The sequence below is a fragment of the Cupressus sempervirens genome, chromosome 5 (genome assembly GCF_028749045.1).
Source record: "Cupressus sempervirens isolate cs-2001-9-10 chromosome 5, ASM2874904v1, whole genome shotgun sequence".
In the NCBI taxonomy this organism is placed as follows: Eukaryota; Viridiplantae; Streptophyta; class Pinopsida; order Cupressales; family Cupressaceae; genus Cupressus; species Cupressus sempervirens.
The window spans coordinates 98,489,510-98,515,237 of NC_143122.1; positions in this window are offsets into that span (position 1 = coordinate 98,489,510).

A 25,728-nucleotide genomic window follows, 5' to 3' on the forward strand; every position below is an offset into this window, starting at 1 on the left:
AAAACACTATAAAAGATCCACACAACAAATGTAGGATTAAAACTTTGAACTATTTTCTTCCTTTGGTTCCACTATAATAGGAAGCCAAACCTTCATAATCAAGACAAACCTTTACATGATCCATAATTCTACATCTTCACAAAATATCTTCAATGCAGCTTCTAGTACTCCTTCTTTGATTGAAAATATGTTTAATCATTGTGCAATGGATTACATTCCCAAAATGAAAAGAGGGTGTCAAACTGGCTACACTCCTAATTACTATGAAAGGGTGCTATTGTTAATGGATTGAAATTCCAAACTATAGAAATTGGAAATGTTCTGACTTCATCCTTTTTGTCTTGCACATTCTTCATATCCACCTCCAACTCTTACATTTTTTCTTTGTTGGCTGCATTAACTACTTTCCATGTGGTATATCCCTCCAACTATCCTCTATATTTCCTCCAATTACACCTCCAGAATGCCTTTATTTGATATGTGTTCGTAGGAGCTAGCCTGAGCAATTTTAGTTTTATACTTGCAAAAAAGCATAAACCATTGGTAACTCATGACGCTCTCATCCTCCATTAAAAAAACTTGCATCAATGGTGGATACATTTCAACACCAATCAACTCCCTCCAAAATGTTTTGCTCATGCCATTTATGAATGAAAGGATCCCCTGCATTAGGCATTCCTATTTGTTGTATACCCAAGGTTTGGGTTTTTTCAATGTAAACCTTTGGCCTCTCTTTTTTGTTGCTTTCTCTTGTTCCTTCATATTTAGATGTTTGTTTCAATTCATAATCCACAAAAAGTGAGGCTTCAAAATGGAAAATCCATCCTAGTTTATAGACCACTTTGATAAAATTTACAAATTGGTTACAATATGAGGATTTTTACGAGGCATGTGGGCATTTTCAAAGGACACACATTTTCGAGGATGATTATGACATTTGATCCAATTAATGACAATCTCACATTCATTCCTATTAATAATAGTAGCACACCCAATTTATTTTCAATAGTTATGTTCAAATGCCAAAAATATCAACATGAAAAAAATCCTTTTACTATCTTTTAAAAGACCTTCATTTCCTGACATCTTATCAGTCTGATGGAAATAGTTGGGTTCCAAAGTAGGTTTGGCTAAAAAAAATTTTGAACTTAAACACTTGACATCTCACATTGATCCACTGAGACTTTGGTACAAATTAGAAAAAAATTCAAGCACTGAAATATCATTTAAAACTAAGTTCACCTTGCTATTTGCAGATTGTGATTCACTAATAGGAAGGTCTATAGGTTGGCTTTAAAAACTAACCAAAACAAATAACTAGGCTCTAAAAATTGACATGTTTGTTCTTTGTTCCACATTGATTCACCTTGTGAGGTATTATCTCATAAAAAATTTAGGGTCAAAAGATATTAATAGTCAAATTTGTCCGCCCCCCGCCCCCCCCAAAAAAAAAAAAAAAAACTACCTGCAAACAAACATGTTAGAAAACCAAAAAGTGCATTTGGTTTTGACTTTGAAAATAGGGAAAATAGATACTTGAGAGCTTGAAAATTGGGGTGTTAGTTCACTATCCTGAGGGGAATATATTTGTATAATTTGGGTTGATGATGAATAAAAGGGAAAATTTGGTAAGCATGTGAAGTGGGGTACTTAGATTTGTAGAATTAGGGACATTAGAAGAACTATGGTTGTTGCAAAGGGAATAGACCTAGGAAAGTGTGTACACAAACTTGTTAAGACATGAAAACTAGCACACCTAAAGAAGTTTTGGAGTATAACACAATGGTATAATCCATTTGGTTGCAATTATAATAGATTCAAATTTATGACTTCCCGAACAAGGGTAATGATCAAGCTACACTTTATGACACCAGTAAAACTTCACAAATTGCAAATGGAATTGTGTTTGAAAATTGGTCCAAAGGATTCATCACAAGCTCAAAATTGAAACATAACAATTCTCTAACCTCTAGAATACAATAAAAAAGGAAATTTCTTAGTATGGTTAACTAGGTCATGTTGGAAATACAAATGGGAAATATATATATTTATGAGGTGGGGGGGAGGGTGAATCAGAAGTAACTAGTCTTTAACCAATAAGACTTTTAACTTCAAAACAATACATGCATGAATATATTGAAAAAGAAAATACATCCACATAAACACTTGGCACTAGATATGATTACCCAGAAACCCTCCAATGAGAAGGTAAAACTAGGGTGGGGATGACACTCACAATTCTTCACTACTGCAACAATAAAGTTCACCTGTTAAGGTTATATTGTTTGACCATTTTAATGATCTTCCCTATGAAAGGTCTGCCTTGTTAAAGGCTTACAAAGGATTGTTAGATCGTACCTTCTTAAAAATGTGCCTAGCTAAAGGACTTTAGAAAACTCACTTGGAATGTCACCATGTTAAAGGATTTTACAATGACTGTTAAATCAACCTTATTCTAAAGGATTTCACCCTATTGATATAGTTGTTAGAAAGTAATAGTAGAATGTTTGATTTAACAACTTACAACTTTTCCTTGTTGATTTTTTATTGCAATTCTATTCATCTTGATCCTCTCAATCTATTATAACAATGTTGTATAGCTTCTCCTCTATTCTATAAACTAATTCTGCAATTCTTTAACACTTCTAAGTCACCTTGTATGTTTACTAATGAATTCACCCCTTTGAATTCCTTTAATTCTTCACTTGCATCACTTCCTCGCATACACACACACTCATACTGAATTATGGGGGTTCATCTCCCTTTAAAAAGACTTGGTGGCTTAGGGTTAGCTATGAATCTACGACTAAGATTTATTCATTTTCCTACTTAATTCCTTCCATTTTTCTAATTGGTTGCATGTTGATTGCATAGGGAATCCAAATAGTTTTGATCTTATCTTCAAAGCTTTGAGATTTATCCATATGTCAGCTTGAAAATGGTTTATATAGTTTTTTGTGCCATCACAAACAACTAGGTACATTTTGTATTACTCGGCACTTGATAATATTGATGCTTGGCACGTACTATAATTTTGTCTTGCTGAGCACTTGAACTTGCTCGACATTAACTATTCACTTGGCAATTGAACTACTTGGCACGTGAGTGACTCGACACTCATTGCAACTTGGCATCTATACATATTATACTTGACATGTATTACTAGCTTGGCATGAACTTAGTAAATATCTTAAGTGTGTTGACAATCAATTGTCAAAACCAATCTAAGACACCTTTGACATGAGTGTCAAAAACACTTAACTATACATAAGAAATCTAATTTCCTTGATTATAATATACATATAGTTTGGCATATATATACAAGACTTTAAAATTTATATACCTCAAAAGTTTGCTCAAAAAATTGTGTAACTCCCCCTGAGTTAATGTGCCCATTCTATATCCAAAATATCTTCTCTTCTCTGAGTAGCATGTTGATACTCTTTGTTTTCAAATTTTTTGACACTCTATTCCTATCTAATATACTTTTCTTTTGTTGGTTGCTCCCCCTTTTCTTTCTCTCCCCCTTCTTCTTTATTATCTCCCCCTTTCATATTTATCTCCCCCTTTGTTTGTTAATATTTCTCCACCTTTTTTACACTAATGTCAAAGGGTCTATACACTGATTGTGTATTTTTCCAAGAAGTTCTTGTGGACTTCCATTATAATCTTCAAAGCAGCATCCTAGTTGTCTAATGCAACATCTAAGGACTTGATCTAGAAGGTTCTCTCTCCTCCTAGATGTACTAGTCTGTCCAATGTTGAAAGATTAGGATCTTTATTTGACACTATTTCTGCATAGGCTAGTTCTTTCTAGAGTATTTCCATATGGGGGGTAAGGGAGGCTTGTCTATTAATCAACTTGGCTCTTATGTTAGCCTCTTTTGTTGCAAATATAGCTAGTTGATTTTGCATATGAAGTATTGAATGAAAGTGCTTCTCACTTTGAGCTAGATTTTAGGGTAGTTGCATACTTGAAATTTTCAAGTTTCTTTCCAAACTCAAAATTCTATGGCTCATTTCTTGTGTGAGGAGTGTGGGATTACACAATTTTGTGTACAATGAGAATATATTCTCAAGTGCTTTCTTTAGTTTCTCAATTTTTTCAGCCAACTCAACTTGTGATAGTGTTATTCAACCAAATATCTTCTCATTGACTTTCCCTTGAAATTTCTTTTCAAACCATTTCATGAGTTTAACATTAGTATCTTGGTCTTCATTTGTCGCTTGTTCAATAATTTTTGATAATTGTTCTAATATAGGCTTTGATTCATTAGGTTTTTGCAAGCTAAAAGCAGCTAAAAAGATGTCTATGATTTCCTAAAGTGCTTGGCTCTGTTTATACTCTTCTTGAGTATCTCTTGATTCTTCTTTCTTTCCAATTTTTCTTGCATGATATTGATCTACTCTAATGTCATTTTTTTATAATCATATTTTGGCATCACTATGTCTTCATCTAATAGTGCATCACCATAGTGAAATACTTTTGCAACCTTTGTTGAGCTCGAGCCTGGTGTTGAAATCTGCAATGGTATTGCATCAGTGCTCAGCATCTGAAGGACTTTAGTAGGAGTGCTAGTTGTTGGTAATTTTACCAATGTCTATATGTCTTCTTCCTCCTCCTTGGGTATGTCCTTTTCTTCATTAGATTTACTTTGATCAATTATGATTAGTTGAGATGCACTTTGTGTTTGTGCAGTAAGCATAGAAATATCTATCTATCATACTTGTTCTTTTGTTGGCTCCTTTATTTCTATAGTCTAAACTTCATCAACTTTTGTAGTAGTGTCAACCTTTTTAGATTTATCCTCTATTTGTATTAATGGTTGAACACTTGTAGCTATAGGGATGGTAGTAGGTGGTTCTTGTGTGTTCTTCCCTTCTTATGTCAGCTATTGCTTTTTGTAGTTCATCCACACTAACCAATATAGGATCTTCACATAGCCTTTCTTGTGATGTGGATTGGTCAAGTATCTTTTTCAAATCCTTTGTAGTCGATGGATTAATAATCTGAGGTGATTTGTCAAGAACATCTTTCACTGTTGTGGTCTTTGTAGTTGTATTTGTGTCATGTGGAGGGCTCATGGATAGCAATTGTGAATCTCCACATTCTATTCTTCTTGTTGCTCATTAGCTATTGCCATTTCATCCTTCTTTTATTATGTGTCCTCCACAATAGTGTCTTCTTTATCTTTTTCTATTTCTTCCTCCTTGTCCTCACCTTCTTCCTCATTATTCCTTCCCTCAAAGGGATCTACTTCTCCTTCTTTGACAATTGTTAATCCATATGTTAACCTCCACATTTGTGTGGATTTCTTCACAACATCTTCAATTTTACTCTATAAAATTTTGAATGCCCTATACTTTGGTGCAAATCTGCTACAATATTTCTTATTGGCCTTAGCTATTTGTCCTTTTGAAAAATCAAGCAATACTTGTGCCAAAGTAGATTCTATTATTTCTTTTTCAACATTTAAGCAATGATGCCACCTATTCTCAATAATTGTATACAAATATTTTGGCATTATGTTATCAAATTCAAGAGGAGTCTTCTTGAATTTTTCCATCATGGTACATACAGACTCTTCAATCATGTTTTGGTCTTCCCTACCAAGTTTACCAAATTCAATTTTTTTCAAACTTGTCAAGTCTGCATTATCTCTAACATTATCACAAATGTTTTCAAGCTCAGATTTGGGAGCATGCCTTGCCATTCTAAATTGGCTTGTGTCCTCTGATTCTATCTTCTCATCATCTATCTCTAGTTGTACTACATATTTTTTCTTGGTTTTTTTTGCACAAGACTAGTCTACTCAGTAGCCTTAGTTTTCTCTTTGGCTTGCTCCTTGGCCTTCTGTGTAGTTTCCCTTATAGTGGCTCTTGTTGTTGGAGCTATAGGCTTTGTAGTCTCTTTGCCTTTGGTTGTGCAACTAGTTGTGTCTTGGTTTTTCTTTTCTTGGGTTGTGGCTTTCCTAGTGCTTCCTAGGCATCATCTCCCTCATAACCTTCTTCTTCCTAATACTCACCCATTCCTTGGGTTAAAGCAAGAGGTCCTTGACCTTGTTCCTCTTCTTCTTCTTCATCATCATCTTCTACTCCTTCCCCAAACTTAGCTTTGAGTTTCTTCACCATTTTATCTTTCTTCTTCAAATTTGAGGTTGTTTTCAGTTCCATCTCAACCTTTGGCTTAATAACATCATAGTTACCAACAATTTTGGTAGTCTTGTCAACTTCTTTAGCAAGAAGTGCAGTTATAGTAGTTGAAGCTTCATCAATATTTATTTCATAACCTAGAGGCCTTAACCGTCTAACTCTAGGTACTGCAGCTTGGATGAAGGTGCAGTCAATGTCTACAAGAAATCAAATATCATTGTAATATTTTTTTACTAGGGAAATAGGAATTCTCAACCTATGTTTCATGGACTGCTTGAAATCTTCAAAATAACTAGTCATTACTGACTCAAAATTCTCTCCCATTTGCTCAATATACTCATTTATTTGCACAACAACTAAGCTATTGGTCTTCCATACTACTCTAACAAAATATGGGAATTCATTTTAAACATAAAAAAGTATACAAATTAGTATTGAACCAAACTTACATTGAGCACTTTTAGATTTCCTTATTGCTCCTAGGTTCTCCATTATCTGTTGCAACTATAGTTCTGCAAGATCATAAGTATGATCTTTCTTATCTTGTAGCCTACATCAACTACTATACAAGGAACACTATTCAGTATGCTTTGTAAGGAAACTTGGCAATAAAGAATATAATCGTTTCCACATAACCCATAATAGATCTGAAATAAACACGAAATTAAAATCCACATGCAAGAGAATAGACAACATACCCACAAAATGTGACACAAGATATACCCTAAGAAACCCTCATTGAGGGAAAAACCCAACCTCCAAAAGCATCCATCACCATGTATTATTCAGCAAAAATTCCATTTCCATACAACCATGGAAGCCTTCATGGCCATAGCCACAACCGAGCAAACTATGTGAACAAGCATGAATCCACACATCCCATGCCATGCTTCCAACCTTCACAAATGCTCCCTTGGCTAACCTGTCAAGCCTTGTCCCGCTTGACTCTTGCCTTTTGTCTTCTCCTTGCCACTCTCTACAACAACTACCCTTGTGGTTGCTTATATAGTAGCAAGTCCCACAAAACCACCAAGTGGTATTACATAAACCATGTGCTAAAACCATGTGCTACCTAACCCACTGACCCCACATTTAATATTGGGCATTTAATTCTTTTCCCCAATATTAAATAATTACATGAAATATTTTCACAATGTTACAATACAACTCATCAAGAATATTTCATGGGAATCTTTACATGTTGCACGTCCATCTAGGCACAACATTACATAATAAAATAACAATATTATGCAATGTGTGCAACACCCATTATCTCAACATGCTTGACTGATAGAATTTATGTAAAATGACTCTAATAGAAAAGTCAAGAAGTGGACCTATGATAGTGTCAATAGTCATCCCTTGCTTGTTCCACTTAGCTCCTGTATTTCGCTCAATTACCTCCTTAGAGTTGCTTCTCAATGTCTTAGGCTGATCTAGGGTTGGGTATCTAGTAACCCTATGCACAATTCTCTTTGATATTTTGATGGGTCCACCTTTTGGCCATAGACATTTGTCATATATTCTGCTCAGAACAATCTTGATCCATTCAGTTTTGAAGACTATTGGGAAATCTAGGGCACTGATTAAGTGCTTCCTCTCTACAATTTTAAATTCCTCCTTCAACTCCCCATTTTTGTGTAATCTATTGTATTCTTTTCTAATGTCCATCTCTCCAATCCCTCCTACCTTGCAATTATAACATTTCATCACACCTAAATCATGATAACTTTAAGTAGAATGACAGATAACGCACTTGCTATGTCATTCTTATATGAAACTTCTAGTATGGCCCTGAAATCTAGTTGTTTGACCTTGTTGCTAACTAATTGAACTTCAAATGGTTCCTTCTCCTTTACATTCTTATAACTTGAGGCCATTATGCAAGCTAGGGTTTAACAAATATCAAAATTGTGTAGCTCGGCACTTGAAGAATACCTTTGAAATTGATGAACTGACGCTTAATCTTCACTATGATTCATGCAAATGCTTCGATCTTTTCCTGTAAATTGCTTCTTCACTATACTTTCTCTTGATCTATGTTTGTAATGATGAAAAATATGTGAAATTCAACCTTCTACCCTTTCAAAATATAACATTTATTGATTGCACAGTACATGTACAGTTGTAAACTTGGCTCCAATGCAATTTCTATTTTACTCAGCATTCACTAATTTTACCATCACTCAGTAACTATAATAATTACCCTTACTCAGCACCAATAGAAATTTCCCTTACTCGACAACTACTACTGACTTGACTTCCACTGACTTTGGCTAATAGCTTGGCACATACTAGGATTTTACTTAGCAATTGAAGAGGACTTTTCACACTTGGCAAAAATGTGAAAATTTTAACCTTGGAATTTCCTTATTATCATGCATCTTTCTTCATGCTAATATATTTTTTTTAGTACTAACATCTTTTGGAACTAATTTATGATAAAACATTTTAGATATTAGTCCCACATACCTCATTTTGCTTAGTTTGATGAGATGTGACCACTTGACCTATCAGGTGAAGTGATCCCTTTATTTGATGTGTTGCATCCATCTTTCTTCCTCCATGTTTTGTCCATCTCTCCTCTGATGTGCTCAACATCTACCTTGTCTTTTCCTTTATTGAACTCTAAGTTAGGTTCCCTTGACCTTGTTGGGTAGTGCTTACTGATATGACTAGTCTTCAAACAGCTAAAGCATGTAGTTTGATTTAACCATCTGTTGTAATTACCACTAAAGTGTGTTCGTATGCAATTCTCAAGGATATTTCCATACTCTTGACAATAATGATAGCTATGTCTTGTAGTGTAATCACATTTATAGGAGTTTTTGTAGCCTCTTCCCTTTGTTGACTTGTTTGATGACCATGTGGACTTGGATCTACATTCAAAGGCTTTGTGTCTAAACTTCTAACAATTGTATCAATGTCCTTCAAATTTTGGTGCATGCATGGTTCTAGTTCTACATTCATGTGTCTGATAACCTTATTTGTTGTACTTGTGGTAATGAGTCATGTTCTTTGGCCTAGCATTCTTGTTCCTACAAACATTAGTTGTATTTCCTTTCTTACCACAATGATGACAAGTAGGTTTAGAATTCTTACCTTTATTGTTTCTTTCCTCAATAGCTTTAGATGATTCTCCTTCTTTCGTTCTTATGTAGCCCAACCCTAATGTGTCTTTACTAGATCTAGGGGATTTCAATAGTTTCTCAAAGTACTTGATGGCTTCATTTGGCTTGTTGAAACTTCAACAAACTTCTTTTCTCTTTTCAGGTCATTTTGTAGTTGTTCATTCTACAACTTCAATGTAGTTATCTCAACATCCTTGACATTCAACTCATGATGAGCATTCATCATTTGGCTTAGGGTTTCCAATTGTATGTTTGAGATCCTAGATAGCTCTACTAATTTTTCTTCCAATCTATTTGCCAAAACTCTTTTGTCTTCTTCAATCATGGCCTTATCTTCTATAGCTTTCTTCTTTTGTTCAGTTACCTCACATAGAAATATAGCTTGTGATTCTTGTTCCAACTTGAGATTTCTAATTTCCTCAACTTGTGCTCTATTCTTTTCCATGAGATCTACAATTGCTACATGAAATTCACAGGAGTTACCATCTGCAAATAACTTTTTGGTGTTAATCTCTTTGTATTGCATGTCATTTTCTACCATAGCAATCTCTTTCCTTCTCTTTAGTGAACTTCTCAAGGCATCTCTAGCTTCATTCAGTTATTTTAGTATGAGATGTATCTCAATCTCCTAATTTTGAATGGTCTTTCCTAACTTGTAAACTTTCATTTCAAGATCTTTTCTCCAAGCTATAAGGCTTCTCCTGATGAGAACTAGGCTCTGATACCAATTGTTGGAAATACAAATGGGAAATAAATATATATATATATATATATATATATACTATTAAGAGTGGGGGTGAATCAGAAGTATCTAGTCTTTAACCAATAAAACTTTTAACTTATAAATAATGCATGCATGAACATATTGAAAAAGAAAATGCATCCACATAAACACTTGACACCAGATATGATCACCCAGAAACCCTCCAATGAGAAGGTAAAACTGGGGTGAGGATAACACCCACAATTCTTCACTACTATAACAATAAAGTTTACCTATTAAGGTTACATTTTTTGACCATTTACATGATCTTCCCTATAAAAGGCCTACCCTATTAAAGGCTTACAAAGGATTGTTTGATCATACCCTATTAAAAGTGTGCCTAGCTAAAGGACTTTAGAACACTCACTTGGAATGTCACCCTATTAAAGGATTTTACAATGACTCTTAAATCAACCTTAGTCCAAATGATTTCACCCTATTAATACAGTTTTTAGAAAGTAACAGTAGAATGTCTAATCTTACAACTTACAAATTGTCCTTGTTGATTTTAGATTGAAATTTTGTTCATCTTGATCCTCTTGATCTATTATAACAATGTTGTATAGCTTATCCTCTATTTTGTAAACTAATTCTGCAATTATTTAACACTTCTAAGTCACCTTGTATGCTTACTAATCAATTCACCCCTTTTACTTCCTTCAATTCTTCGCTTGCATCACTTTGTTGCATACACACACACTCATACTAAATTATGGGGCGTTGTCTCCCTTTAAAAAGACTTTGGTGGCTTAGGGTTAGGTATGAATCTACAACTAAGATTCATTCATTTTCCTACTTAATTCCTTCCATTTTTCTGATTGGTTGCATGTTGATCACATAGGGAATCCAAATAGATTTTATCTTATCTTCAAAACTTTGAGATCTATCCATAAGTCGGCTTCAAAATGGTCTACATAGTTCTTTATGCCATCACAAACAACTATGTCCATTCTATGTTACTTAGTACTTCATAATATTGATTCTTGACAGTTACTATAATTCTATCTTGTTGGGCACTTGAACTTGCTCAACATGAATTGTTCACTCGGCACTTGAGCTACTTGACACATGAGTGACTCGACACTCATTGCAACTTTGCATCTATACATATTATATTCGACATGTGTTACTAGCTCAGCATGAACTTAGTAAATATCTTAAGTGTGTTGACACTCAATTGTCAAAACCAATCTAAGATCAAAAGGTCAAACTTACAACTGGTCAAACAGGGCCTCCCAAAATTCTTGAACAATTAGCATCAACATGACAATAGTAAACAACCAACTTTGAGAGATTCAAAACCCATTTAAAACATATCAAAATGACTTGAAAATTGAAACATAGGTTCTTTGATATGCATAATAAACATTCCCAAAGCAAAAATTCATGAAACATTACCATGTACAAGATATTCAAATGCAAACTTGGCCTTCTATCATTGTTTGACACTTGGGCAAAAATGCAGAGTTGAACATTGTTCAAAATGAAACTTCACAACATGACTCAGAATGACACTCTATCATTATAGGATGCATCAATATACTAAATTCAAGTTTTTAGAAACATAAAACATCTCTTAGGCCTCAAAAGTATGGCCAAGTACATAAGCAAGAAAATGTGTTTATAGGGCTCAAAATGACTCAAAATTTTTGAATGGTTCTCAAAAAAAGAATACAATTTTGAGTCCCATCGAGGTTTTAGCGAGATATTTGAGTTCTACCTAAACTCTAGTTTAAAGGCAATTAAAAATATATTTAAGGGGTTCTTCTTTGTTTTTTTATGTTTACTTGCAGAATCCTTATTCTCTACAACTATATTCCTTACCTTCCATTAATGAAATATTTGGTATCTTACCTCTTCTTGTCATTCATTAGTCTTTGCATGTATCTTGCCTCTCCTTGAATTTTTCTTTTATGTTTCCCTTGATTCTGTATGTTGTGTTTAATCTACTGATAAGGGTTGTATTGTAAAGAATTCTTCATTTCAATGTTTTTATTAGCTTGTGACCTTCATGTGGTTCTTTAGGAGTAAAATATAGTTAGAACCTATGTATTTGGGCTTTTCATTGATGTATTGTACATATAAGGAAAGAGTTGTAAACATTTCAATTAGGTGCATCACCCCCTTTCCCTTTCAACAATTTACTTTCATGTATCTCCTTCTCCCTTTCCACATCAAGTAGTAGTTAGGTGCATCCAAATTGTAAGGAAGTAGGCCTTTTCTAGAGACTCAATCTCATAGTTCAAGTCCCACAGCTTGGATATTGTTTCCATGTTTCATAATGTTGCCTTTACATCAAAATTCAAGCAAGGGTGCAAACTTTTGTGAAAACAATTTTTGGCATGCCCAGTGGGATAGATTCAAATTCATAAGTCCACTAGTTAGCCAATTTGAAGATCTGTTCATTGAGAAATTGTGTGTTTTTCTCAGTGTCATCATCTTTTAGAGGCACCCATTCAACACCATGGGGACTCTATGCATCTACTGGTTTCAATAGAGCAAGTACTAGTATGATTTTCAATTTTTATGTTTCCTTAGGATTTCTGTGAAGTTGTTTTCTTAGATGCTTTATCATTGATCCCCTTCATAGAGATTCTTCCCGTTTTCCCCCATATCATGAAGAGGCTATTCCTTATCCCTCCCATTCTTTATATTAGTCGCAACATGATTGTGACTAGCATGATTACCCATGTCACTAGGAGGTTGCTTTTACTCCAATTCATCATGTCATCTTTGGGCATGAATGTGATAAAATTTCCCCCACCAAGTACATTTCATTCCAAGAGTTCCAATAGTAGAAAGAGAAGAGGGTCAAATCAAACCTCAATTTGAAACCTTTTGAGCTTCAAAACTATTTAAATAGTTTGGGATTTGGGTTTGTTGAACTTTCAAAAAAAAATTAACTATGTTGAAAATCCATACCTAGATATAGATTATGGGAGGGCATTTGATATTTTGAATGAGGATTAAGAGACTCTCCTCCATTTGTAGTACGAGGAAGAATTAAGATAAAAGAAATTTGAGGAGGAGACAAGACTCAAGCTTGTCCAAATGCAGAGATTTGAAGTGCAAGAGCCTCCAAGAAGGAAGTTTGCTAGCTTCAGACAAAGAAACCCTCCCCGAATTTCTATTTCAAGCTACCCTAAACCTCATCCTATAATTCAGACACCTCTACATGTCAATGATGGTGAGCTCCAAAATGACTATTGTCCCTTATTTTTTGTTCATAAAGAAGTGGATATATCTTTCCCCACATCAAAGATAGAAAATGAGAAGTCACCAATTGAAGAACATGTGCTGCAGCGGGAGGTTGAGGAAGAAAAACATTAGGAGGAAATCCTTTTCTTTGAGGAGGAACACATTAATGTGCATAAGGTTGCTCCCCAGCTTGCATGCAATGTCACAATAGAGAAGACTACCCAGGAAGAAGAGTTTCTTTCTTCTTCAAGCCATCATAGGGATTGTTGTAACATGGGGACATCACAGTGGATAGGGGAGATTGATTTATATGTGCTTGAGGCCTCATGTCTATCTATCAAGTCATCTTTCCCATATGAGGAATATTTGTTGTAACAAACAATGCTTCATGATATGGAGGATGGAAAGGAGGATCCCAAGGATGGGAATATGCTAACATGCATGAGGTTTCCCCTCAACCTATGTATGTTATTTCAACTATAATGGAGGTGAAATTTTGAATCATCATCTCCTATATATGAAGAGCATGTTCTCTAGTAGCAACAAGAGGAGAGCATGCTACTAGCCATACCATCAGGACTAGCCCTTGCTACCCAAGAGGATTCAAAGGATCTAGAGCACAACCAAGTGGTCAAGGATGATTCTTTTGACCCTAAACTATGAAGAGGATGCCCTATCAGGAACCTAGCTCTACAACAAACACAAAGTTGCCCCTAGTCATGCTTATCTTAGAGCATGAAGAAGATTTTCACTAGAAGGAGCAAGTTGATCTCGCTCAAGACCAAGGTGTCCCAGTATTGGAAAGTTTCATTATTTTCAGCATTGGGAAGGAGGTATTCCATGCAAAATCATGCTTTCCATGCTTGCTACTATTTTCAATTGCCCACATGCATCAGAGAAAAAATCAACTGGTGAGGAAGGGAAACTACATCAACAAACTAGTTAATGGGTTTTCTTGACCTTCCATCTCTATAATTATTTTTTAAATAGCAGATTAGGTTTTTTCTACTTTACAAGAAGTGCATGAGAAAATGATATTTCTCTATAAAATAACAAGTTCCAAATTTTTTTGGTTGTTGAGGTTGTAGTTTTTTCTAGTTGTTTGTAGAGCAGGGCTCATTTTTGTGACTCTATAGCCCAATGGATTTCTTAAGGCCACTAGTCCATGCTTAGAAAATAATCATCCGCTTTGAGTCACCAAAAATGTTAGCCATTTTACCCACCCCCCCTTTTTTGTTCCAATGTTGCCATCCCCATGAAAAGCTTAGGGTGATAGTCATGTCCTACATTTTGATCCATTATTTATAAATTTCCATACAAACATGAAAACTAATACGTAAAAACTTTGGTTATATGTTCTTCTCTTTTATATCCCTAAGTATTTTAATTATTTTTTATATTGTATGTCAATATCCTTATGAGTATTTCAAGTTGTGACAGTGTGACATCCTTTCAATCACCTTGTCACTCTAATTTGTGATCTAACTATTGTAGGGGATGTGAGGATGGGAAATAGTCAAGGTAATAGTCATTGCGGCTTCATAGATATTAGGGATAACTGTTAAGTTAAAGTCACAAAGGAGTGATTCAATGGAAATCACATGATCACAACAAGTTTTTGGATAAAAAAAATTTAGTTGTGAAGTTGTGAAAGTCAACAACTTCAGTTAAGATTTAGGGTTTTTATTGTATCACAAGGAGTTAAGAGTGGGACCCAGTCATGGTGATATAGCATTAGATAGGTGTGAACATTCTAAGAGATCTCAATAGATCAAAGGAAGAAATGTCTCAAAGGCTTGTGATCAACCATTGTCATTGATCTAGAAGTACATCAATGCTTATCATATTCTCACTTTTTGAAGTTGCACAAAGGATAGTCAAAGTGAGAAAGTGAGAGTTCAACATGTAGATCTGGTGGGACTAGACTCAACTATGGGTTGCAGAAAAGGTTTGTCAAGGCAAGTTGACAAAGTGTCATATTCTGGTTGGTCAAAGGTGTTGATTATGACAAAAAAAATTAATTATGTAGGAACTGTTAGATCTTGTTAGATTGATGGCTTTCGTATTCTCACTTTTCAAATTTACATGAAGTTTATCCAAAGTGAGAATGTGACATAATGACATGTGGAGATGGTAGGGCTGGCCTTTTTTGTGAGTTGCCAAATGTTTTTGTTAGTACAAAGTTCTAGATGGCAATTATTAATTTGCTATAGATACAAAGCACAAGGAAAAGCATTAATTTTTCATGGCCATCAAATTTCAGCAATTAAAACCTCTCTTTCTCACTTTTAGAATATGCATGAAGGATAACTAAAGCAAGAAAGTGATGAGATGACATGTGTCTTATTTTCCAAAAGGTAAAGGTAGAAGATCGCATGATCGCAGATCTATTTTGGCTTAAGGAAATTCAAATTTTGATGGTGCGAAGGGTTAACATGGTAGTTAAAATTTGGGCCATCATTGCATTGCAAAGAGTTAATAGTAACCTAAGTTTAAGCTATGAAAGCTCATTGATTGCAATTTCATAGGGTTAAAAGATGAGTTAATGTTTTAAGTTATGAGGGTATGATGAAGTAGTAAAATGGTTATTATTGTTTCACAGTGGTTATTAGAAGGAAGTAGTAGGTAGCTACGATAGAGCACTCAACAATGGAAGCAATCATTGTAGTTTCACACAGTTAAGCTAGAAGAAAATATATTAAGTTGCAAAGCTATGATGAACATCTAATAGTCAATGGAAATGGTATTTGCACTATCATAAGCATTTGAATTGAAGAGATGATAGATTATGAATGTGCAAAACTAAATCAAGATAGTTAAGGTCTAAGAAGTTGCAACATTGCATGAAGTTAAGGATAACCTGGGATCAAGGTTGCAAAGTGGTGAAATGTTTTGGTCACCACTTCGTAGGGTTAAATGTTGAGCTAGATTTTTGAGCTACAAGAGTGTGAAAAGAAATCAGGATAGTTAAGGTCTAAGTAGTCACAACATCGCACAATTAAAGAAATCTTTATATCTGGTGGTTGTGAAGAGGCAACATGGTTAATGTAAAGGTCTTTGCAACATCATAGGTAAAAGAATTGTTAAGTCATTAGTAGTTGCAAGGATGCAAAAAGGTCAGTTTCATGGTCATTTTTAGGTGCAATGGTTAGTGAACTAAAGTGATGGACAACAACAAAGTAGCGATAAAGCATAGAATGAAGTGGCCACAGTTTTGCAAGCCTAGGAAGTAAATGGATAAATTGGGTTGCAAAGTAGCAACAAAGAGGAAGCACATCATTGTAGAGTTAACCTAGCACTGCTGTGACTCATTGGTGGTGAACAAATCCTTTGATCATCTCCAACCATCTTTTTGGTGTTCTTGATGCCTGATAAATGCAAATTTCATTCTACCACGACCGTGGTTATCCATCTATCAGTCAGAGTAGTTATGGCCACCACTTCTATCTCTTTAGGGCCCAAATTTGCACATAAAGATCAAAAAAAATTCAGCATTGGGACATGCATTTGGTCAGATCTTTCTTTGATTAGTAGTTATTTCTCTTCTACAACTTGAACTTAGTGGTTGAGTTTAGGGTTTCAATGAGATATTTAAGTTCTACTTGAACTCTATAAAAGGTAGTTGTAAATATGTTTTATGGGTTGTTCTCTATTTTGTTATGTTTACTTGCAACAATCTTGTGCTCTGCAATTGTATTCCTTGCCTTCCATTAATGAAATGGTTGGTTTCTTACCTCTTCTTACCATTCATTAGTTTATGCATGTATCTTTCCTCTCCTTTAATTTTTTTTTTTTGTTTCCCTTGATCCTACATATTGTGTTTAATCTGCGGATAAGGATTGTATTGTGAAGATTTCTTCCTTTCAATGTTTTTATTAGTTTCTAACCTCTATGCAATTCTTTGGGAGTAGGATAGAGTTAGGACCTATGTATTTGGGCTTTTCATTAATGTATTGTGCATATAAGGGTAGAGTTTTAACTGTTTCAATTAGGTGCATCACCCCCTTTCCCTTTTAGCAATTTACTTTCTTGTATCTCCTTCGCCCTTTCCCCCTCAAGTAGTAGTTAGGTGCATCCTGATTGTAAGGAAGCCATCCTTCTTCGGAGACTCAATCTTACAATTCAAGTCCTACAGCTTGGAGATTGTTTCCATGTTTCACAATGTTTCCTTTAGGTCAAACTTTAGGAAAGGGTATAAAATTTTGGGACAACACAACCAACATTTTCATAAACAAAAATGATATACAAAACCCTAAACCTAAATTTACTAATAACTATTTTAATTGCAAGAAACAAGGACACCAAGTACATGAAATTGAGTCAAAGACAAGTGACACACCTACTACACCTATATTTGATGGACATTGTTAGAACTATCATAAATATGGACATAGAGCTCATGAATGCAGATCCAAAGTAAAATCTAATTGGATGTCTAAAATGAAAATACATGCACCTAAGAAAGGTAACTATTACAATTGGGATTAGAACACATGGTATAATTGTCATTATTGTGGAAAGCATTGGCACATTATAGAGAATTGCATTAAGACACACTTTAGAGGAAATTACAAGAAATGTTTAAATGAAAACCTAGTTTATTTTAGTTTTCTTAAGGTCGAACATGTTAGTAAGAACTACAAGACCTGAGCACCAGCACAAAACAATGAAAGGGACAAAGTAAAAGGGAAAGTTGAGATGAGTAAATCATGGAAATAAATAGTAGAAGCTAGAGGTAGTGGATCAAGTGAAGATGAGATCACCCAATCCAATGGATTAGGTGATCACACCACATCCAACTAAGAAAAGAAGGTATATAAGGGACTTTATACTTAAATAGCATATTATACATTAGTTCCTAATAACATATGTAATTAAGAGTCTACATCAACATGAATAAAGACACATTAGGCTAAATTTGATAGAAGAATTGAGTAATAGAATATGTTTCACTATCAAATGTTGAGTGTCAGTAATATTGTCTATATTAACCAAGCATTGCAATATAGACCAAGAGCTTATATTGATTGAGCTGATGTATTGGTCAAATAAAAGAGAATTGACCAAGCAAAGTAATAGTAATTAAGTATGCAAATGGAAAGAAGCGTGAACACAACCTATGAAGGCCAAGACAACTATTGTACACCTACCAAAGTATAGATGTATTTATTATAGATATAAATGACAATATTGAAGGTATATATCAAATTTTGGTACTTATTTTCATTTTACCAAGTGATTTTATGTGCACAGGAAATTCAAGGGTAATCAAAGTGATTTCAGCATTATAACAAGTGAATCATATTGTGTCATTAGCATAATTGGAAGAACATCATAAGTAAAGTTTTTAGTGAGTTAAGTTATTTTCAAAATTGTTGAAGAAAATTTGTTCAAATCCTAGTTTAAAAATGGCATCCTCTATGTCTATATCTACTAAAGAAATGTTGAGGCAGAGAAATGCACAAATTGTGAGGTATGATCAGTGGCCTCAATTGAAATTCAAGAATTATCTAAACATTGCATTGAGTGGTGCTGAATTTGGTGCCCTTTCATCAATTCCACCAAGATTATTGATGATTCATGATGTAAGATTGTGTTACATGTGCAAAGTAGCATAAATTGGAGATTACAAACTTCAAGTAGCATATGAAAAATTATATGACAATGGAGTGTTAAGAGATGAGAACAAGATAGTTGTTGAGAAAAGGTTGACCCATGCCCTATCCTTTTTGAAGGTTTTAAAGGTTGAGTAGATAAGGATTGTATTGAGACAAGTTCACAACATGAAGATTTGGCTAGAAGGTGGACCAATAATGATTAACAAGGATATCATTCGCCAAGTTACTAGTTACCCTACTTTGGATAGACCGATGATGAGAAGTGCCACAAGGGATGTTGTTGAGTAGCAAATGAAAGCAAAATGGAATGGTCATGTCATGTCAATCAATGGGATTATAGATCCAATCATTAAGTTTGTAGTAAGTGTGCTTGCACACAAGTTCCATTAGTCAAGTTGACTAAACAGCATGCCTTGCATTGTAGTGGACCTAAGATACAAGATTGTAAAGGAAGATCATAGTTATGATCTTGTTAAGCTACAACTACAACAATTATGTGAGAATCTTAGAGCAATGAGGAAAGAAAAGAATACTTCTTTAAAGTTTGGTTCCCTAATTGTCCATATATTTTTCTATGTACACAATTCATTCCCCACTATAGGAACAATTTCATGAGAAAGGAATTGATTGGCCATTGAATAGATAAGTAATTTGATTAGTCAATTGGGAGAATTTTTTTAGGAAATAATGGATAATTATTTTGAAGAATTCAAGAATAAGATGAAAAATAGGAAGAAGATACCTAAGTAAGTTGTAGATAAATTTTATGATGATATATGTTTTATGGTACATATAAATTTCATCTATACATAGGCTATACTACCAAGGGTTCCATGGATGAGGTTGGTGCAATATGAAGTAAATATTATTGAAGTGAAAACAACAGACACTACATTGTGGTCTGAAGAAATTGACATGGATGTTGAGCCATTTAGTACTTATGACACAACCAAGATCAAAATGATGATGGAAACAAAAGTTCCCAAAGTGAAAAAGAACTAAAAGAAGATGATTAAAGATATTTAGGAAAACATGGTGAAGGTCAACTTAAGATAATTTTAGGAAAAGGTGAGGAAGAGGAATCTGAGGAAGAAGTTGAAGCCAGAATATCTAAGAGAAAAGAGCTAGTTGTTTCCAAGCCCTAGGAAATAAAACAAAAGAAAATAGTGATTGTTGATCCAAAAGTAAAAGAGGATCTAAAGAAAGTTTTGAAGAAGTCTATCACAACACTAGAACTAGAGCCAAAGAGAAGAATGATCATGAGATCAAAGGAAGCTTGGTACCCAATTGCAAAAGAAAAAGATAGCCCAACAAAGAGGAAGTCAACCAAAGAACAAAAGAAAAGCTCACCTAAGAGGTTAAGGAGAAAATTGATCATAACACTTGAGAAGGAGGAAGATGAAGAAGAAACAAAGTCTAGCAATCTGATCAAAGTTCAGATTGTACCCAGACTGCCTCCAATGATTGCTGACCAGATCATCTTTATTATAAATATAGGATTATCTAAGGATTAAAAGTGCAAATACTGATGATTCTCAAGCCACATCAATTGCAGTGGTTTTTGACATGAGTGTTGAACAATAGTGCAAGGCAATAATCATGTTTCCATAATTTACCTATTTCACATATGATAAACCATATGAGAGAAAGATAAAAGAAGAGAAAGAACTAACATAGATAGAGAAACTTAAAGATCAAGGGGCTATTCAGGCTCTTATAAAACTATTGAGTGTCATGTCAATAGAGACACTAGTTGTTACACCTGTATAATAGGTTAAATCAACTCAATAGAAGAAGACACCTAGATCAAGTGCAAAGGGAAAATAATTGCAGATGTCACTACCTAGTGATAGTACCCCTCTATCATAGATAATTGTATATAAAGATGAAGCAATAAAGGAAACAATAAGTTTAGATGAGGTAATCACATTACTTGTGTATGACTTGAATAATAATATGGCATTAGAATAGACACAAAAGTTGTAAACCTTGTTGAGTCACAAGACAAAGCAAGAATAGTTGAGGAGAGAACACAAGAAGAAACATGTTTTACATAATATCAAAGATATTTGTCTTGATGTTTTTGATATTTCTAATGTTGATGAGAAACAAATTTTTTTGGATCAATTAGTGTTTATATAAAAAATTGAATCAATTAGTGTTTATATAAAAATTTGGATCAATTAGTTTTTATAGTTGATAAACTTCAGATTGAAGATATTGAGACTAATGATAAATTGATGCAATAGTCTAAGAAGAAATTTGAGCACAAAGTTTTGGAGAAATTCTCAGCAAAACTTATGAATTAGGTAGGTTGAGATTTTAACCTTATCACATAGTTGGAAGAAATTTTGAAAGTCATTCATTCTTTGTAAAAAAAACTATGTGATGTTGAGTTCTTCACATTGGAGAATCAACATTTTATTGATTTAATCTAGACAGATATGAAGGCATGTACAATATCATTAGGAAAGAACACAAGTTAAGGCTCACCTTCATATAATAAATTGACATTTGATTAGTAGAGAATAGCCAAGTTAATTACTAGAGACGGTGACATAAGGAAACAATTAATTTCAATTCAATTCATGATACTACCCCACTTAGAGATAATTCAAAGGGAATTATTTGTCGCTCAGGATTTAACAAGGAAAGATCCACATCTTTCAACTACAGAGAGCCTAATTGATCTAGTTTCTTAGCTAGAAATTCACATTCAAGTCATGGAATCATCAAGAGATAGATGGAATAAAGGACTTGATGAAATTTTGGCCAGTCATCACACATTTTTTGAAAAATACAAGCTAACCCTTACAAACCCCAAGCCATAAGTGACGAAAACAAGGGGGAAATTCCATGACATCACAAGACATCAAAAAGGGGGAGATGACACAAAGGGGGGATAGAGATTTAAAAAAACAATACCAAATGAGTTAGCATCAAAATTTTATATACATGTATATATTGTATAGTAGAGAATATTGAGTTATAGTCTTAAGGGGAGTACTATTTTTAATTTTGTATGGATTGCTAAGTCAGGACATAGTGTTTTTGCCACTAATGTCAAAGGGGGAGATTGTTGATCTCTAAGCCTAAGTTACCTATTAGTGTCTAACACTTAGTCTTTTCTATGGAAACATTAGATAGTCATCACTATAATCGAGCCATCTAGAGAAGGTCGAGTTACAAAGAACTTGTTTATACTTCATCATATGCCAAACATGTCAAAGATTATCAAGAACCCCAATAGAGACTGAGTCAACATACATGTCGAGTAAAATAATAGAGAATGATCATTCGGTAAATTAGTTAATTCTAAGTGAGTGAGTTTATGCTGAACATATAGAAGTCAAGTGACAACATGAATGTTAGTTATGATCAAGCATCAAAACATTCAAGTGCTGAGTAAACCTATTTTGACATACGAGTTTGTAATGAAATAAACACTTATGTAAATCATTTTAGCTTAATTTTAAATGGCATTTAAAGATTGTAGAGATAGCTAAGGAGAAGATTACACATTTTTTAGAGGACATTAATCCCAAGAAAAGAAGTTTAACCAATCAAAAAATTAGAACAGAAAAATGGCAAAAGGGTGAAATATGGATCATTGATTATGGTCTAGAACTTTCTATGATTATCTAATTATGAATGGTTCTTAACCCTAAATAAATATGTGGATGAGATAGATAGTGGTGAATGGAAGTGAGCATGAAGGAGAAATCAAGCTTATAACATAGCAAGGAAGGCTAAGTTTGAAAGGAGACCAAAGAGAGAAATTAGAGTAGTGAACAAAAAAATAGAGCATATAAGATAAGGAGATCAATTTGAGATATTGAATAGAGGAGATCCATAAACAATTCTCAAATAAAATTGAAGGATCAAGTACTGATTCAGTTTTGATAGATTGAGTTAGAGAAAATCTCTTAATAGAGTGGTTTTAACAAACCTATCCAAATATCCTAACATAGTCCTTACTTCATTGTAAGTATAATATCCTTTAATCAAGGTAAGACCTAATAGTCTTAAAATCTTTTAGTAGAGAAAACCCCTCATAGGGTAGGTCATCAGAAGTGATAAAATTATAGTCCTAATAGGAAAACTTTGTTGTTGCAGTAGTAAATATTTGTAGGTTTCATCTCCACCCCAATTTCACCTTCATCTTGAAGTGTTTCTAGGTTAGGAAAATCTTTGTGTTATGAATTTATGTTTTCATGGATGTTATTCTTAGATATATTTCATCTCAACATTACATGTTTATGAAGATCTAAGATATGAGATGGATTAGGTGTGAATATAGTTAATTATTTTATAGATATTTATTCACCTCCACACCCGCTCCCCCTTTTAGTAACTTGTTTCCCAATTAGACTTCCAACAATATCAAACTCAAGCATAGGAGAAGAAATATGAGCATGCAAATGCTTAAATATACCAATAAAATTAGTCACTTTCTCTTTAGGACCTTGTTTATAATGCATCAAATCAGTCAACAAAATAAAAGGACCAATATTATTATGAAATTGTTGTATAAAGTCATTAGGAAGTTTATGAAAGGAATCAATATAGTAAGGTGGCAAAGGGCAATACCATTACAATGCTTTATTATGGAAAGTGAGAGCAAACAACTTAGCCAAAATCTTATGGTCATGTGCATAGTCACTACATAGAACTTGGAAAGTCTTAAAATGTGTCACAAGATCACCTTTACAATTAAAAGTATCAAGGCGAGACATATCAACTTATAGAGGAGCTATAGTTATATAGATAATGTCAAAAGATAAAGGACTGCCCATATCACCTATAGGAACATTAAACTTAGATCGAGTGAAGAAGAAAGTTGTTGTAGAGAAGACATAGTTTGAGAAAGGCTAAGAATAGTAGAATAATTAGAAGAAAAAAGTGGAATAGACACATTTGAGACACTAGGAAGAGTGTATGAATTAGTGTGAATAGATGGAACAATAGTAGGAACTATGGGTAGAACACTCTGAACCATAGTTGAATGATTAGGATAAATGAAAGGAACATTTTTATATAAAGGTTATGAAGACAACAACGAAGTAGATAGAACACTCACATGAAAAGAGGATATGAAGAATACTAAAAGGATTAGATACCTGAATTAAATTAGTCATAATAGGAGGCACACAAGTAGAAATTATTAAGATAGGCACAAAAATAAGAAAAATAGGCTCAAGAGTAGAAATAAGTGTTGGAAATATAAGTGGAGTAACTAAGAGGGGAGGGGTGAATCAGTTACCACTAAAATAAATCCTAGATCCCTTTAGATGTTAGTACAAAATAAACTCTAAAAACTAAATATTGTTGATGTTCGACAAACACACATAAAATGTTGTAACTCAATAAATGGTGAACATGCAAATCTTAGATGTTATTTTTGATTACCATTATCTTAATTTAGATGCAAACACATAAAAGAAAATAACATGAACACATTTGACACCAAGATTTAATGTGGAAACCCAATTTGGGAAAAACTACCAATTGAAACTAGTTATTGTTTTCACTCTTTTGAAGTAAGCCCTATTAGGAGCCAACCCTGTTAAAGGTTACAAAACATAGTGTTATGTGTGACCCTATTAGAGGATTTAATCACCCTATTAGGAGTGGCCTTGTTAGAGGTCTTTAGACAATTCAACATAACTGCCACCTTGTTAGAGGTTTTACAAATAGCTATTAAGTCAACTCTGTTAAGAGATTTAGATCACTACTATAATGGTTAGAGAGTAACAATTAGATGACTTGATTTGAATGCAACTAAATTACTGATTATAGATCTCAATGCTGGCTTTACTTGACCCTTCCTAATCGAATATATCTTTCCTATTCCATAATGATATTCTACTTATCCTTCTAATTAGCTACCTTACCGAATCATTAGATCTTCAAAATCATCCATGAATTCACATTCTTACACACTTTCAAATTCATAGCTTGACCTTATACTTATATCATTCATATTGTCAAGTTAGCTTATATACAACTTAGAATAACTAATATTCATCACCTTAGTTGGCTAGAACATATAGATAAATCAATTAAGCTTAATATACCAAAACAAGAAAACCCTCCATTAGTCAATCCAACTCGGTAAACACTAACTTAGAAATGATTTTCTATGTTAACCAACAGAAGCTCGATTAACATTGCAAACTCACAAAGATTCTTTGGTAACCAAGTGAGCTCAGTTAAGATTGGTTCCATCCAACATTTTCTTCATTAACTGAGTGAGCTTGGTTAACACTCATCTTCTACAGACTTTTCTTTGATGCTTGAGTGAACTCGGTAGACATTGCCTTCTGAACTATGCAAACACAGGAACACTCAGTAGACATAGAAAATTGTCTTCACTGCTCAAGTGAGCTTGGCATGTAATGACTAATAATGATATGACATTTGTGTAACATCAAAGATAATACACAATTAATTAATTATATCCAACAATCTCCCTCTTTGGCATTGATGGCAACAAAACATGTCATAACATAATGAAATTTTTGGAATGGGAATAAAATAAGAAACATATCCTTAGTTTCATTCTAATTCACATCTATTAGAACATTTTCTATCAGCATGAACTCTTTTTGTCTTTGGTTTATCCCTCTATCAAGAAACTTCTATCTACAACAACTTCTACCAAGTTTATTCTCCCTTTTAGACAATTCTATGATAGCACACTTATGCCTCTTACAAAAAACTTCTTCCCTTTGTAATAACAAAAATTTCTATGAGATATGATAGTAAACTTTTCCCTCTTTGACAACACATGCCAAAGACAACAACTCTATTAATATCAATGTACCTTAAGTACTGATTCATGTAAAATATGCCCTTGTGAATT